The 14,231-nt window shown below is 37.8% G+C and overlaps 1 protein-coding gene across 3 annotated transcripts in view; it reads left to right on the top strand.

Annotated features, from left to right (window-relative positions):
• Positions 1-14,231, top strand: part of LOC150102510 (cilia- and flagella-associated protein 61-like) — a 396,485-nt gene that overhangs the window by 201,272 nt on the left and 180,982 nt on the right. The gene's annotated exons all lie outside the window — the stretch shown is intronic.

The raw sequence follows: 14,231 nt of genomic DNA, 5'->3' as shown, positions 1-14,231 counted from the left end.
TTGAATGTATAATTAGGCAATATTCATTAATTTGCTGGCTTTTATATGCTGTACATTCAAAAAATGGAAGATCAGAAGAGTTATCCAGAGTTGTTATTATTACTATTATATAGTGAGAGACCTCCAAGGAGTCAGGGTCTCATTGAAGGAGGCCACATATTACATGCAACAACTGTCATACTTGTTCTTGAATTCATTCACACTACTTACAGACACAACATCCAATGGCAATCCATTCCAATCACACACACACTACTCTATGAGAAAAAAATCTAACTCTCACCCCCCCCCCCTTTCTTGACCGCATTCATTTCAGCTTCCAAGAATGCCATCTCATCACCCCCCCCTTCCCCATAAAATGAAAAATTCCATTAATGTAAATCCTGTATGACCCCTTCAGAAGTTTGTAAGTCTCAATCATATCACCCCTCTTACTCCTGTTTGCTAGAGTCTGCAGCCTACATAACAGCCAGGGATACATAATCAGTATCCCACAATCCTGATATCATTTGTAACACTTTCCTTTTCACTCTCTCTCTCTCTCCATGGTAACAGAAACAATATGGAAAACAAGGAGACCAGACCTCTGCACAATAGTTCAAATGAGGTCTTATCAAGGCCTTGTATAGAGGCAAAATGACATCCTTATCATAACATGTCAAAGTTCATTTCAGCATTGCAATTATCCTCTGAGTTGTGTTTGTGATCTTTGCTATATGGGCCATATAGCAAAGATCACAAACCCAACTCAGAGGATAATTGCAATGCTGAAATGAACTTTGACATGTTATGATAAGGATGTCATTTTGCCTCTATACAAGGCCTTGATAAGACCTCATTTGAACTATTGTGCAGAGGTCTGGTCTCCTTGTTTTCCATATTGTTTCTGTTACCATGGAGAGAGAGAGAGAGTGAAAAGGACTTCAACTTCAACTTTCTATCTACCAAAAGTCAAAGATACTGAGCCTGATCAGTTTCTTCTAACATAATCCCAACAATATAATATGACACTGGATATCTAATCTGACTGAAGCACACAACTTTACATTTACTAACATTGAACTGACAGTCATTTGCCCACAATTGCAGCATATTCAAAGTATTCTACAAGTATTGCATGTCAGCCACATTCCTGATTACCCTACCTATCAAATCCTTCTCAATGTCATTAATGTACAGATTGAATAACAGTGGACCAAGAACTAATCCTTGTGGTACAAAACTAGTTACCATAAATTTTGCAGACTCACATCCCCCCATATACCACTTTTTGATGTCTATCAATCAGTCCTCCTCCTATCCATACTAATATTTTATAATCCAAACCCATATTCTCCAATTTATGCAACCGTCTTCCATGCATTCTGTCAAAAGCTTAGCAAAATCCAAAGGTATCATAGTGTATCCATTTCTTTTGTCTAACTCAGTGATAACATTATTATAGAATATGAGCAAGTGTAGATAAAACATGGCCTTCCATAGTAAATCCATGCTGCTCATTGTAAAGTAGAGATTCTCTGTCAACCCATTTCTGAATGCAAACCCTAAACAACTTTTCAAAAATCTTCACAACCACTTCACAGATACTAATAAGCCAATAGTTGACATCAGACGTTGCACCACCCTCGATGCCGTGGGATTGCCATACATTCTTTCCACTCCTGTGGAATCTTCCTTGCTCTGAGACTCAAATTATATAACCTGGTCAAAGGAATAGCTGGTTCACCTGAACATTCTTTTAGCATCTATGCTGATATCCCAGTCCCTATTGCTGAATTCTTATTCAGTTTGGGTAATAGCTGTGATACCTCTTCCTCATACACCCAAGCTTCTTCATTCAGTGAAGAGGTAACAGCTCTGATACCTCTTCCTCATAGGTAGCAATGAGCACAATGTTGATAGGTTGATAGCTTTTAGCAAAATGGGCACTCTGTTGAACAGTCTCTTTTCCATCTGTCACCCTCGCACCATCTGCATTAGTAGAGTTATTCTTTCATATTCATTATTTCTTTTACTTCCAGCATAACGATGTAATTCTTTGGGATTGTCTTTAGCTAGCAGAGCCCAGTTTTTTTTCATACTCAGACTTAGCTTTCTGTAGAACAATTCTGACTCTTCTGACCTTCTGTTTATTATTTTCATAGCAGACATGCACACAGTATTCCTTCCAGATCATCCTTTTCTTATAAATCTCTTGATGAGATTACACATCCATTTCACTGTTATTCTATTTATTCTTTGAACTCTAGGGACGCATTCTGATATTGCATCATTTAAGTATTTTTTAAACACCACCATGCACTATCAATATCCTTCCAATCCGACAACTAATACCATGGTGCAGAATCCAGCATACTCCTCAGTTGGGGAGAAAAGGTTACATGTTAGTTTAGCATGTAACCGTTTCTGAATCCACTTGCAAAAGTGAGTATCACATGATCACCAACTAGAGACAGTTTAGTTACATCTTTAACTGAAATGCCCTCTGACACTATAATCAAATCTAATACTTTTGACCTTCTGAGCTCCTTTTATCACATGCTTCTCAAGGAAGTTGTCTTGCAACAGCTCAATAAATTCAGTTTTTTCATTCTTCTTATAAGATTTTACTGCTACCCAATCAGTTTTTGGATAATTAAAAGTTCCCATTTCTTTGTCTCTAGCAGCAATCCACTAGGTATGTAACAACATCACAATATATATTAGATATTGTTAGATTTTCATGTGGCATTGAGTTTGAAACTATCACACCAGATGGCTTCAAACTCACTGCCTCTTGAAAAACTGTTACTAGTTATTACAATCATAGATCTCAACATTAACTGGATTTAAATCATCCAATATCATTAGCATGCCCCCTCCTGTCCTATCCTGTCTATCCTTCCTAAAAATACTGTACCCCTGTACATTCGATGCCAGTTAGATTCAACCACACACTAGATGACTTCAAACTCATTCCTTAAATTAAAGAAAGTTATCCCTTAAATTATTTTTGGTCATCACAAACAAAACCGATTACCACAACAAAATAACAGCTATCTTAAACCACCAACACACAACTACCAAAAAATCCAAACTCAAACCACCCCCAACCTCATAAAACAAATCAACAACACCCTACATGCCTTAAAAAATCAAAACAAGATAGACAAAACCACAATGAAAAACACAACACCATGCACCACACGTACTCCTTGTATGTTCGGACAAATCAAAACCCACAAAGACGACTACCCGATACATCCAATAGTCTTCTACAAAAACACCACCACAGCAGCTTTATCAAAATTCATAGGCAAACTACTAAAACCATTAATTACAACGTCAAACTCGATGATAAAAAATACCAACGACCTTTTTCAAAAAATAAATAGCATAACCCTATCCCATGAAGACATCCTCACTTTGTTGGATGCTGCTTCATTATACACTAATGTGAACGTTCCCAGAACATTAGACATGGTACATACGCTACTCACAGAAGACCACACCATATACTCTCGAACAAAATTAACACCTAATGATATTATAAACGTAATCAAGCTAATAATCTCGGCAAACTTCTTCAAGTTCAACAACGACATGTATATTCAAATTTTCGGTCTCCCCATGGGCCAAAACATCAGCAGACAACTAGTGGAATTATTCCTAGCACACATAGAATCACTCCTACTCCCCCCCCCCCCCCCCATCACCTTTTATGGCAGATACGTGGACGATATTCTATGCATCGGAGACCAACACACATCACCACCCTACAAGCGTCTCTTAACAGTTACAGCAACAGACTAAAATTCACTATAGAAACCAAACTGAACAAATCCATCAATTCCATAAACTTGACATTAATCAGAAAAAACAACAAAATAGCCACGAAAATATACCACAAACCCACGCATATCAGAAACTACCTCCATTTCTACTGATACCATCCATATTCGGTTAAAAAATCAGTCATCCTATCGCAATTCATAAATGCTTACAAGTTTTCAGCTAATCATAATTATCTCAACACAGAAATGAAAAAACTAATACAGATTTTTAAAAAATACAACTATCCCACACAACTAATAAATTATGCAAACAGGACAGCAAAAACCCGTCAAAACAACCCAACAACCGAAACAAACTTCCCAACACAAAAAGTTATCAAAACTGCCATACATCCAGAACACATACAAAGCCTACAAATACATTTTCAAACATACAGACTACAAACTGCTATTCACCACAAACCAAAAATTGGCAAACCTTCTAAAACCCACTAAATCTCACACACACACACACATGCACACAAAGAAATATTAGAACACCACAATGTAGTCTACAAATTTCCCTACCAAAAAGACTGTGATATTACTTACCCAGGTTCTGCCATCAGGCTTTATGGGCAAGACTACAAGGACACTTCCGTGACTGTAGCATCCCTATTCCAGAACATTTAAACACTAAAAAACTCAACATCAATAAGAAAAATAGAATACAAAGTACAGGGAAAACAGAAATAACAGTTCACCCCCTTGAACAGAAACACACCCCGCAAATTGACAAGGCCATCATAACAGACAGACAAGACAATGAAATAATGCTTAGAATATTGGAAACGATAGGTATAAAATGTGACAATAACTCAATCAACGTCCACTGACCCTACATAATCTCCGTGTTGGAAGCTCCACAACATAAAAATTAGGTCACAACTCCGACCAATAGGCGATAACATGAACACTTCAAAGGCAGAAACACCAAGCCGACATGACATAGCATCCACAGCACCAAGAGTTCAGACGATGACCCACACTGTTGAAGCAGCTCACACCCCATCAACCCTATGTCTGGCCCCCTTTTCTGATAAACCCTTCCCCTTCCTCTAAAAAACAGTTTCTAATTTCATCCCCCTTTTTCATCTTTTCCCACCCTTAAATATAATATATGTATGTATGTATTATATATAAAAAAACTGGGTTTTTTTTCAAATTAATTCTTCCACATTGCCAACCCCCCCCCCCCCCCCAACTCCCTCCCCTTTCAACACCATAACAGCAGAAGTATGCACACCACAGAAAAAAGACAGGCAACAACATCCAAGCGAATGACATTAAAAAAAGAGGCACTCCTAAACAGATGCAGGCAAAATAGCTGTAAAAATAATAGTTTTTAAGAGGAGTAACAAGGGAGTTTTCCCAGAAAAAATACCTACCATTTTTGTGCTATTCTTCTTCATTCAAAATGGCATAAATGTTACGTGCTCTCTCTCTCTGTCTCTCTCTCCCTCCCTGATAGCCTTCAGCTGTTTGCAGAAAAAATTCTCTTTCTTATATTGCACATACTCTACTTTGAAAGAGTTATTCCTCTTATATTTTAGTTGGTGAATGTTTTCTTTCCAACCAGAGGTTCTTAAACTTTTTTTTTTGTACATAATTCTTATTCATCCGCATTGCATTGCCTTATTATTATTATTATTATCCAGGCCTCCATGGAGTCAAAAGACTCTTCGTGAGAGGTCGTTTTTAGGAAACACAAAGTTAATCATACCACTCCTTGAATCCATTGACTGTTCCCACTTCAACCACTCTCTCAGGCAATGCATTCCAAGGTTCAACCACCCTCCACGCAAAGAAACTACTCCTCACCCTCTTGCGCACAGCCTCCTTTCATAACTTCCAGGGATGCCCCCCCCCCCCCGTCATCGCTCCTTCCCACTGTTCCACCAAGTGAAAGAACTCTCCAATGTCTACCCTGTAACTCTCTCAACAGTTTAAAAGTCTCAATCATATCACCTCTCCTTCTTCTTTGGTCTATCCACCAAACCTCAGTCGATCCTCATAACTCATGTTGTACAGTCCTGAAACCATCTTTGTTATGTGCCTCTGTAACCTTTCCACTTTGTCAATTTATCCAACAAATCCTGAGTACCAAATCTGAGAACAATAGTCTTAGTGTGGTCTGATCAGAGTCTTATACAATGGAATGATAATGCTTTTATCTCTGCAGGTCAGCGTCCTCGTTAGTATTGCAGCAATCCTCTGAGTTACACTCACCACCTTTGCAATATGCTCCCTGAATTTCAGTTTTCTATCAATCATCACCTCCATATTTCTTGTCTCCCCTACCTCCTCCAGTACAGCTCCACGAAGCGAGTATGCAGCTTCCCATCGATGTGTCCCAAACATCAAGACCTTACATTTTGCTGCATTAAACTGAGACCCCCATTCGTTTGCCTATCTGTTTAGTTTATTCAAATCCTCTTGCAGGGCTGCCACATCTGTACTATTTCTGATAACCCTTCACAGCTTCACATCATCCCCAATCAACTGAGTGTCCCCTTGCAATCCATTGACAATATCATTGATATAAAGGTTGAACAATACAGGTCCCAGTACTGAGCCCTGTGGAACCCCACTTGTAACCTTCTGCTTCCTTGATATTGCCCCGCCATACACAACTCTCTGATACCTATCAGTCAGCCAATCTTGAATCTGTTTGACTAACCCGACATTTAACCCCATTTGCTGCAACTTAAATATTAGCTTATCATGTGGCTCCCTGTCAAACGGCTTCGCAAAATCCCAAAAAAAATGGCAGTATATGCCTTTCCCTCATTAACTGCTGTTGTCACTTTATTGTAAAAGGCAATCATATTACTAAAGCAAGAGTGTCCCTTAACAAATCCATGTTGATTCTCACAGATAACATTACTCTCATCTGTCCAGTGCTGTATATAGTCCCTCACTAATTTCTCCAAGACCTTAACAACTACTGATGACACACAAACAGGCCTATAATTAGACACTTCCAGTCTGCTACTGCCCTTATGCAGCAGCAGCAGCAGCTGCAGCACTATCTTGCCTTTCTTCCAATCCCTGGATACCTTTCCTGCAGCTAGACTTTTATTGAAATGCGAGGTCAACAGAGCTGTCAGTTCTTTAGCACATTCTCTCAAAACCTGTGGTGAAATACCATCCAGTCCAACAGCTTTACTGGTATCCAGAGTACTCAGTATTTGGAACACACTCTTCTCTTGTACCTCTAAACTCTGAACCTTCCCTATCCGTCTAGTATTAAAATCTCCTCCAGGATGAATTACTCCAATAAAATGCTCATTGAACAACTCCACTATGTCCTCTGCATCAATCACTCTATTCCCATTTTTATATCGCAATGTCATTCTTCCACAATCGTTTCTCCGCTTACTGGCCACATAGCTAAAAAATTCACTAGGATTTTCTTTGGATCTTAGTGCCAATCTCTTCTCATATTCCAGTTTTGCCTTCCTCAATATTCTGGTCACTCCAGGGCCTGCGTCTTATATTCTTCATGTATCTGTCCTCCACCCCTCTCCTTATATCTTTTCCATAATCTCTTTTTCAACTGCAGTCCCTGTTTGATATCGTTTGTCATCCACTTTACACCAAATTGATTTAGCTTTTTCACCCGTGGAATACAGCTTACTATTGCTGCTAACAAATATTCTTTCACAATTTCCAAAGCATTAATGATATCCTGGCCTTCCAATTCTTCCCGCCATGGAACTGCCCCTAGTTGATACCTAAGACTATTATAATCACCCGCCTTATAATTCCACATATGTTCCCTTTTCTTTGATACACCTGCTTGTTCATCTTCCAAGTCAAAACCAGATGGTCACTCTCTCCAACCGGTGGGAGAGATGTCATCTCACTTATTATCAGCTCTTCTGAATGCTATGACCAAATTTAAAACTCTCGAACCTCTTGTTCCCTCTATTACATGCTGCGAACGACATTTGTCCCTCAAGAATTCCAGAAATTGTATCCCCTTCTTACTACTAGCATTTTCCTCTTCCCAGCTTATGCTACTATAGTTAAAATCTCCCATAACAATCATTCTTCTTGCACTTGCCAAGCTCAACTGCCTAAACATCACCCTCTGTGCTCCCTGGTTTATAGCAACACCCCCACGAAATATCCTGTCTTGGCCACTTCTACTTCACACCATATGCTTTCAAAACCATTTTGTCACCACCCCTGTCATCACTACCTTCACAGGTCTCCACTCTTAGAGGACATGTCATCACTTATCATAAGCAGTACTCCACCACCACGTTTTCCTATCCTGCCGAAAAATGCTGTACCCTGCCACTTTATTTCTGGTTATTATATCATCTTCCGTCAACCACGTCTCAGAGATCCCAATAATCTTTGGCCAGGTCGATGCTATCAGCACCACCAATTCATCTCCTTTATTTTGGATACACCTGGCATTAGCATAGAGCATTAAAATGTCACTGCTTCTATACCTATCATTTTCCCCTCTCGACCCCCCTGGGCTCAATGTTACCTGATGTCGTCCCCCTTCCCCCAAGCACCCATTCCCACAAGAGACCACCCCCTGCTACCATCCACCCTGGGAATTCTAGTTTTCCCATTGACACACTGACTCGTTCAGAAAACAGCAATCCTTCCAGATGCCTTCATCCTTCCTCATTCAAATGCAAGTGGTCTCTAGCATACCATTCCCTTTTTTCCTCAAACACCCTCCAAGCATCCACGTATTCCAATCCTCTATTCTCACACATTCTTGCTATTATTCGATTCAGTATTGCTGCTCTTCTGCTCAGCTTGTCACTATCATACCTGGGGAATACAAACTTTTAAATAATCATGTAATCAGTGATATCATCAAGATGACCAATCAACATCATCATCATCATCATGCCTATCAAGGATTTAGGCCTAGGGTGGCCTGTTCCAGCCTTAGAATTCATTGTTGAATCTTTTAAGAGGACGTCCTAGTTTTCTTTTTCCTAATGGCTTGTTTTGGTAATCTTTCTGTTTTCATTCTTTGGACGTGTTCCATCCATTTGTTTATATTTTTAAATTTTTTCTATTATTGATTCCTGGTTTAATTCATGATTTATTCATTTTTTTTGTGATCAAATTGAGTATGCTTTGCAGTTTTTCTCATAAACTTCATTTCAGCTGTTATTTAATCTTTGTTTGTCTTTTTGTTTTATTGTCCAGAATTCACTTCAATACAATAGGACTGGTAGGGCTAATGTATTATATACTTTTAGTCTGGTTTGTTTTTGAACTAGGTTTGGGTTTAAATGTAGAGTTAATTACACCTGTTATTTTTAAATATTTTGCAATTTTTAGGTTTATATCTTTTTCATTTTCATTTTTCATTTAACTTTAATTTTCATTTATTCTAGGTAGTTAAATGAATTCACCTGTTCTAAAATCTTGTTATCTATTACAATTTTAGTTCTTATTGGATCTTGTCCTTTAAAGGCCATTGTTTTTGATTTTTCTGTTGATATTATCATTCCATAATCTTAGGCTATTTCATTTAAATTTAAAATATCTTTCTGTAAGAAAGGAGAGTGTTTATGTTCACAGTAGGGGAAAGTTTAATTCCTTGATGGAAATTTTTATTCCATTTTATTATTATTTCATTTAGGTAAATATTAAAAAGAGTTGCTCAGGGGGGGGGCATCCCTGTCAGACTCCTTGGTTTATCTCTCTCATATATGATAGCTCATGATTTAATCTTATTTGTATTTGATTATTTTCATATATACTTATGATAGCTTTTAGGATATTATTTGGTATTTGTCTTTCTTTTAATATGTTAAATAAAATGCTTCTTTTAACTTTGTTGAATTCTTTTCCAAAGTCAATAAATGTAATATGTGTTTCCAAATAGTATTCTCTTATTTTCTCTATTATTAATTTTAGGCAAAAGACCAGGTCTATACATAATCGTCCTCTGTACTTCCAAAATAAAGTTTTCAGAATATTTTATTAGTTTGTTATTTAAAAGTCTGCTATATATTTTGTAACAGGAATTTAGTATACTTATACCGCTATAGTTTTTAGGGTCATCTCTACTACCTTTTTTTTAAAATTAGGAATCACATATGTTTTTTTCCATTTTATTGGGAGTACCAGTTGAATAGATTTTATTTTAAAATAATAGGAGTCTTTCTTTGAACCTTGTTCCTGCATATTTATTTCGTTCTGAACCTAGCTTATCTTCTCCAGATGATTTTCTGTTTCTTGTTTCTTTCAGGCTGATTTCTAATTCTTGTTTTGTTATTTCCTTTTCATTTACATTAAGTGTTTTCCAGTTATCTTTTTTAAAATATTTATCTGTCCACAATTCTGTATAGAAATTTAGAAATTCTTCTAATTTCAATTCGGTGTTTAATTTTAAGTTTTCTTTAGTATCTGTATTTAAGTGTTTCAAAATCTTATATACATTGGGTCTTATTTTATATAAATCATGTTCTAAATTAGAAACAAACTTGTTCCATGATTCTCTGTCTTTTTCTGACTTCTCTTTTAGCTATGCACTTATTCTTTTATTTTTCTTCTTCTTCTTCTTATTATTATTTGACACCTCCAGGGAGTCTAAAGACTCATCAAAAGAGGGCACCTGCTCTACAGCTCTGTCTCCACCACTCATTCCACCAACTGACTGCAATGCCATCTACTGCTGATCACCACCACCACCACTAGTTTTTCCACAGACAATCAGAAACATCCATACCCATGGAAACATCCATTATTTGATGCCTCCAGGGAGTCCAAAGACTCATCAAGGGAGGGCACCTGCTCTACAGCTCTGTCTCCAGCACTCAATCCACCAACTGACTGCAACACCATCTACTGCTGACTACCACCACTAGTTTTTACCACAGGCAATCAGAAACATCGATGCCCATGGTGGAATTCGAACCTGCAGCCTTTTGGCTGGAGAGCGGATACGATAACCACTCAGCCAGTCAGGCTGACAAAGCCTGGAGCATGGAGGGTAGTTGAACCATGAAATGCATTGCCTGATCGAGTGGTGAGAGCAAGAACGGTCAATGCATTTAAGGAGTGGTATGATAGACTTTGTGTTTCCTAGGAGGGACCTCCCATGATGAGTCTTTTGACTCCATGGAGGCCTGAATAATATTAATAATAATAATACTTATGTTTATGTTGCTATCTTAAATTATGCTGGACCAGGAGATGTTGAGACAGTTGAGTGTGGCAAGTGCAAGAAGAACGATTGTTATGGGAGATTTTAACTGCAGCAGTATAGATCGAGGAAAGGAAGATGCATGTAGCAATAAGCAAATGGAATTCCTAGAATTCTTGAAGGACAAATGTCTTAGGCAACATGTAACAGAGGGAACGAGAGGTTCAAGAGTTTTGGATTTGGTTATAGCATCAGAAGGGCTGATAATAACTGAGATGACATCTCACCCACCAGTTGGAGAGAGTGACCATATGGTTTTGACTTGGAAAATGAATAGACATGCAGGAGTATCAAAGAGATGGGAACGTATGTGGAATTATAAGGCAGGTGATTATAATAGTCTTGACGTCAAATTGGGGAAGGTTCATGGAGGGAGGAATTGGAAGGCCGAGATATCATTAGTGCTTGGGAAATTGTGAAGGAATATTTGTTAGCAGTAATGGTAAGCTGTATTCCACGAGTGAAGAAGAGGACACAATTTGGAGTAAAGTGGATGACAAACAATATTAAACAGGCGCTACATGCGAAAAAGAGGCCATGGAAGAGATATAAGGAGACAGGTGAAGAGAAGATGCACGAAAAATATAAGACACAGGCCAGAAGAGTGACTAGTATGGTAAGGAAGGCGAAACTGGAATATGAGAAAAGATTGGCCCTTCGATCCAAGGAAAATCCTAGGGAATTTTTTAGCTATGCGGCCAGTAGGAGGAGAAATGACTGTGGAAGAATGACATTGTAGGTTAGAAATGGAAATAGAGTGACTGATGCAGAGGACATAGTGGAATTGTGAACACTTTATTGGAGTATTTCATCCTGGAGGAGTCAGTTTTAATGCTAGAAGGATAGGGCTGGTTCAAGGTTTAGAGGTACAGGAGGAGAGTGTGTTTCATATACTGAGTACTCTGGATATCAGTAAAGCTTTGGGACTGGATGGTATTTCACCACAAGTTTGAGAGAATGTGCTAGGGAACTGACAGTGCCTTTAACCTGCCTTTTCAATGAAAGTCTGGCTGTGGGAAAGGTGCTCAGGGAATGGAAGGAAGGTAAGATAGTGCCATTGCATAAGGGTGGTAACAGACTGGAGGTGTCTAATTATAGGCCAGTCTGTGTGTCATCAGTAGTTGTTAAGATCTTGGAGAAAGTAGTGATGGACTGTATACAGCATTGGGCAGATGAGGGTAATGTTATCAGTGAGAGTCAACATGGATTTGTGAAGAGGCACTCTTGTTTTAGCAATATGCCAGCCTTTTATGATAAAGTTACAAGAGCATTAGATGGGGGAAAGGCATATACTGCCATTTTCCTAGACTTAGCAAAGGCATTTTACAGTGTGCTATATGATAAGCTGATATGTAAGTTGCAGCACATGGGTCTGGATGTCAGATTGGTGAACTGCATTCAGGATTGGCTGTTTGATAGGTATCAGAGAGTTGTGTATGGTGGAGCAATATCAAAGAGGCAGAAGGTTACAAGTGGAGTTTCACAGGACTCAGTACTGAGACCTATATTATTTAGCCTTTATATCAATGACATTGTCCATGGATTGCAAGGGGATATTCAGTTGTTTGTGGATCATGTGAAGCTGGGAAGGATTATTAGTAATAGTGCAGATGTGGTAGCCCTGCAAGAGTATTTGAATAAGCTAGATAGATGGGCAAATGAATCGGGTTATCAGTTTAATGCAGCAAAATAAAAGGTCTTGTGGTTTGGGAAACATCGATGGGACGCTGCATACTCTATGGGAGGAGTTAAACTGGAGGAGTAGGAGAGACAAGAGATCTGGATAGAAACCTGAAATTTAGGGGACATATTGCAAAGGTAGTGAAGGTAACACAGAGGATTGCTGCAATAATGAGAAGGACACTGACCTGCAGAGATAAAATGGTTATCATTCCGTTGTATAAGACTCTGATCAGACCACACTTAGACTATTGTTCTCAGATCTGGTCCCCAGGATTTGAAGGGGATAAATTTAACTGTGAAAAGGTTACAAAGGCGGATAACAAAGATGGTGTCTGGACTGTACAATGTTAGTTATGAGGATCGGCTAAGGGAGTGTGGACTGCAGAGTTTGGAGGATAGAAGAAGGAGGGGGGTGATATGATTGAGACTTTTAAACTGTTGAGAAATGGTTACAGGGTTGACACTGTGGAGTCTTTCTCTTGGTTGAACAACGGGAAGGAGTGATGACAAGGGGGGCCATCCCTGGAAGTTACGAAAGGAAACTGTGAGAAAGAGGGTGAGGAGTGGTTTTGTTGCATGGAGGGTGGTTGAACCATGGAATGCATTGCCTAAGCTTTCATTTGCTGCTGCATTTAGTATCGTTTTTATATTAAGCCATTCTATTTCTATTTTTTCATTTTGTTTTATTTTATCTAAATATTGGTTAATTCTTTGTTCCTAGAATTAGCCATTGTATATTTGTGTCATTTAGTAATCTAGTTATATAAAGAAATGTTTTAAATTCTTTCTGTTCTTGTTATTTGTAGCCATTTAGGTGGTAATCTTAATTTTATTTTAACGAGGAAGTGGTCACTACTTATTTCATATCCTCTGTGAACTCTGACATCAAAAGAGAAATTTGTCTTTCCATTCAAGATAAAATAATCTAATATTGATTTCCATCCTCTTGCTGCCCAAGTATATTTATGTTTATAGAAAGAATCCATTATTTTTAGGTTATTATAAACCGTAAAGCCGATCAATTTTTTACCATTCCTGTTTAAAGTATGTTCTCCATATATTCCTATATTATTATTAATTTTCATCTTTCCAAGACATTATTCTACTTTTAAGCCAACAAAAAAAGATGACCAGCAAGCTAAACAAATATAGAATGAAAGGTTGTAGTGGATAACAATTTCAATAGTTCTGTAAGAATTATTTTATTTACTTACGTTTATCAATGTTTGTTGCTGCCTCCAGAATCTTTTTTTCACACTTACAGGAATTGTGATCCACAGTTTAAGAATTACTGCTTTAAAAACTTTTATTATGCCATCAATGTTTAATGAAATTATTTTAAAAAATATTTTATTGTTTATATTTCACAGTAAACTACTTTTATGTTATTAGTATTGTGAGTATTGCTGTTGCGTTACCTTTTGTTATAATGTTTTTAAATCCAGATATAAGAATAATTGTGTAGTGTTCTATGCTAATTTGTTGTAAGTTTAATATTTTTTCTATATAATTGTATTATTAGCTTTTAGAAGTTTTAA

Source organism: Typopeltis vanoorti, chromosome 10 (assembly GCF_054136105.1).
Source record: "Typopeltis vanoorti isolate ZY-2024b chromosome 10, IOZ_Tvanoo_1.0, whole genome shotgun sequence".
In the NCBI taxonomy this organism is placed as follows: Eukaryota; Metazoa; Arthropoda; class Arachnida; order Uropygi; family Thelyphonidae; genus Typopeltis; species Typopeltis vanoorti.
This window is presented reverse-complemented; position numbering and strand designations above follow the sequence as displayed.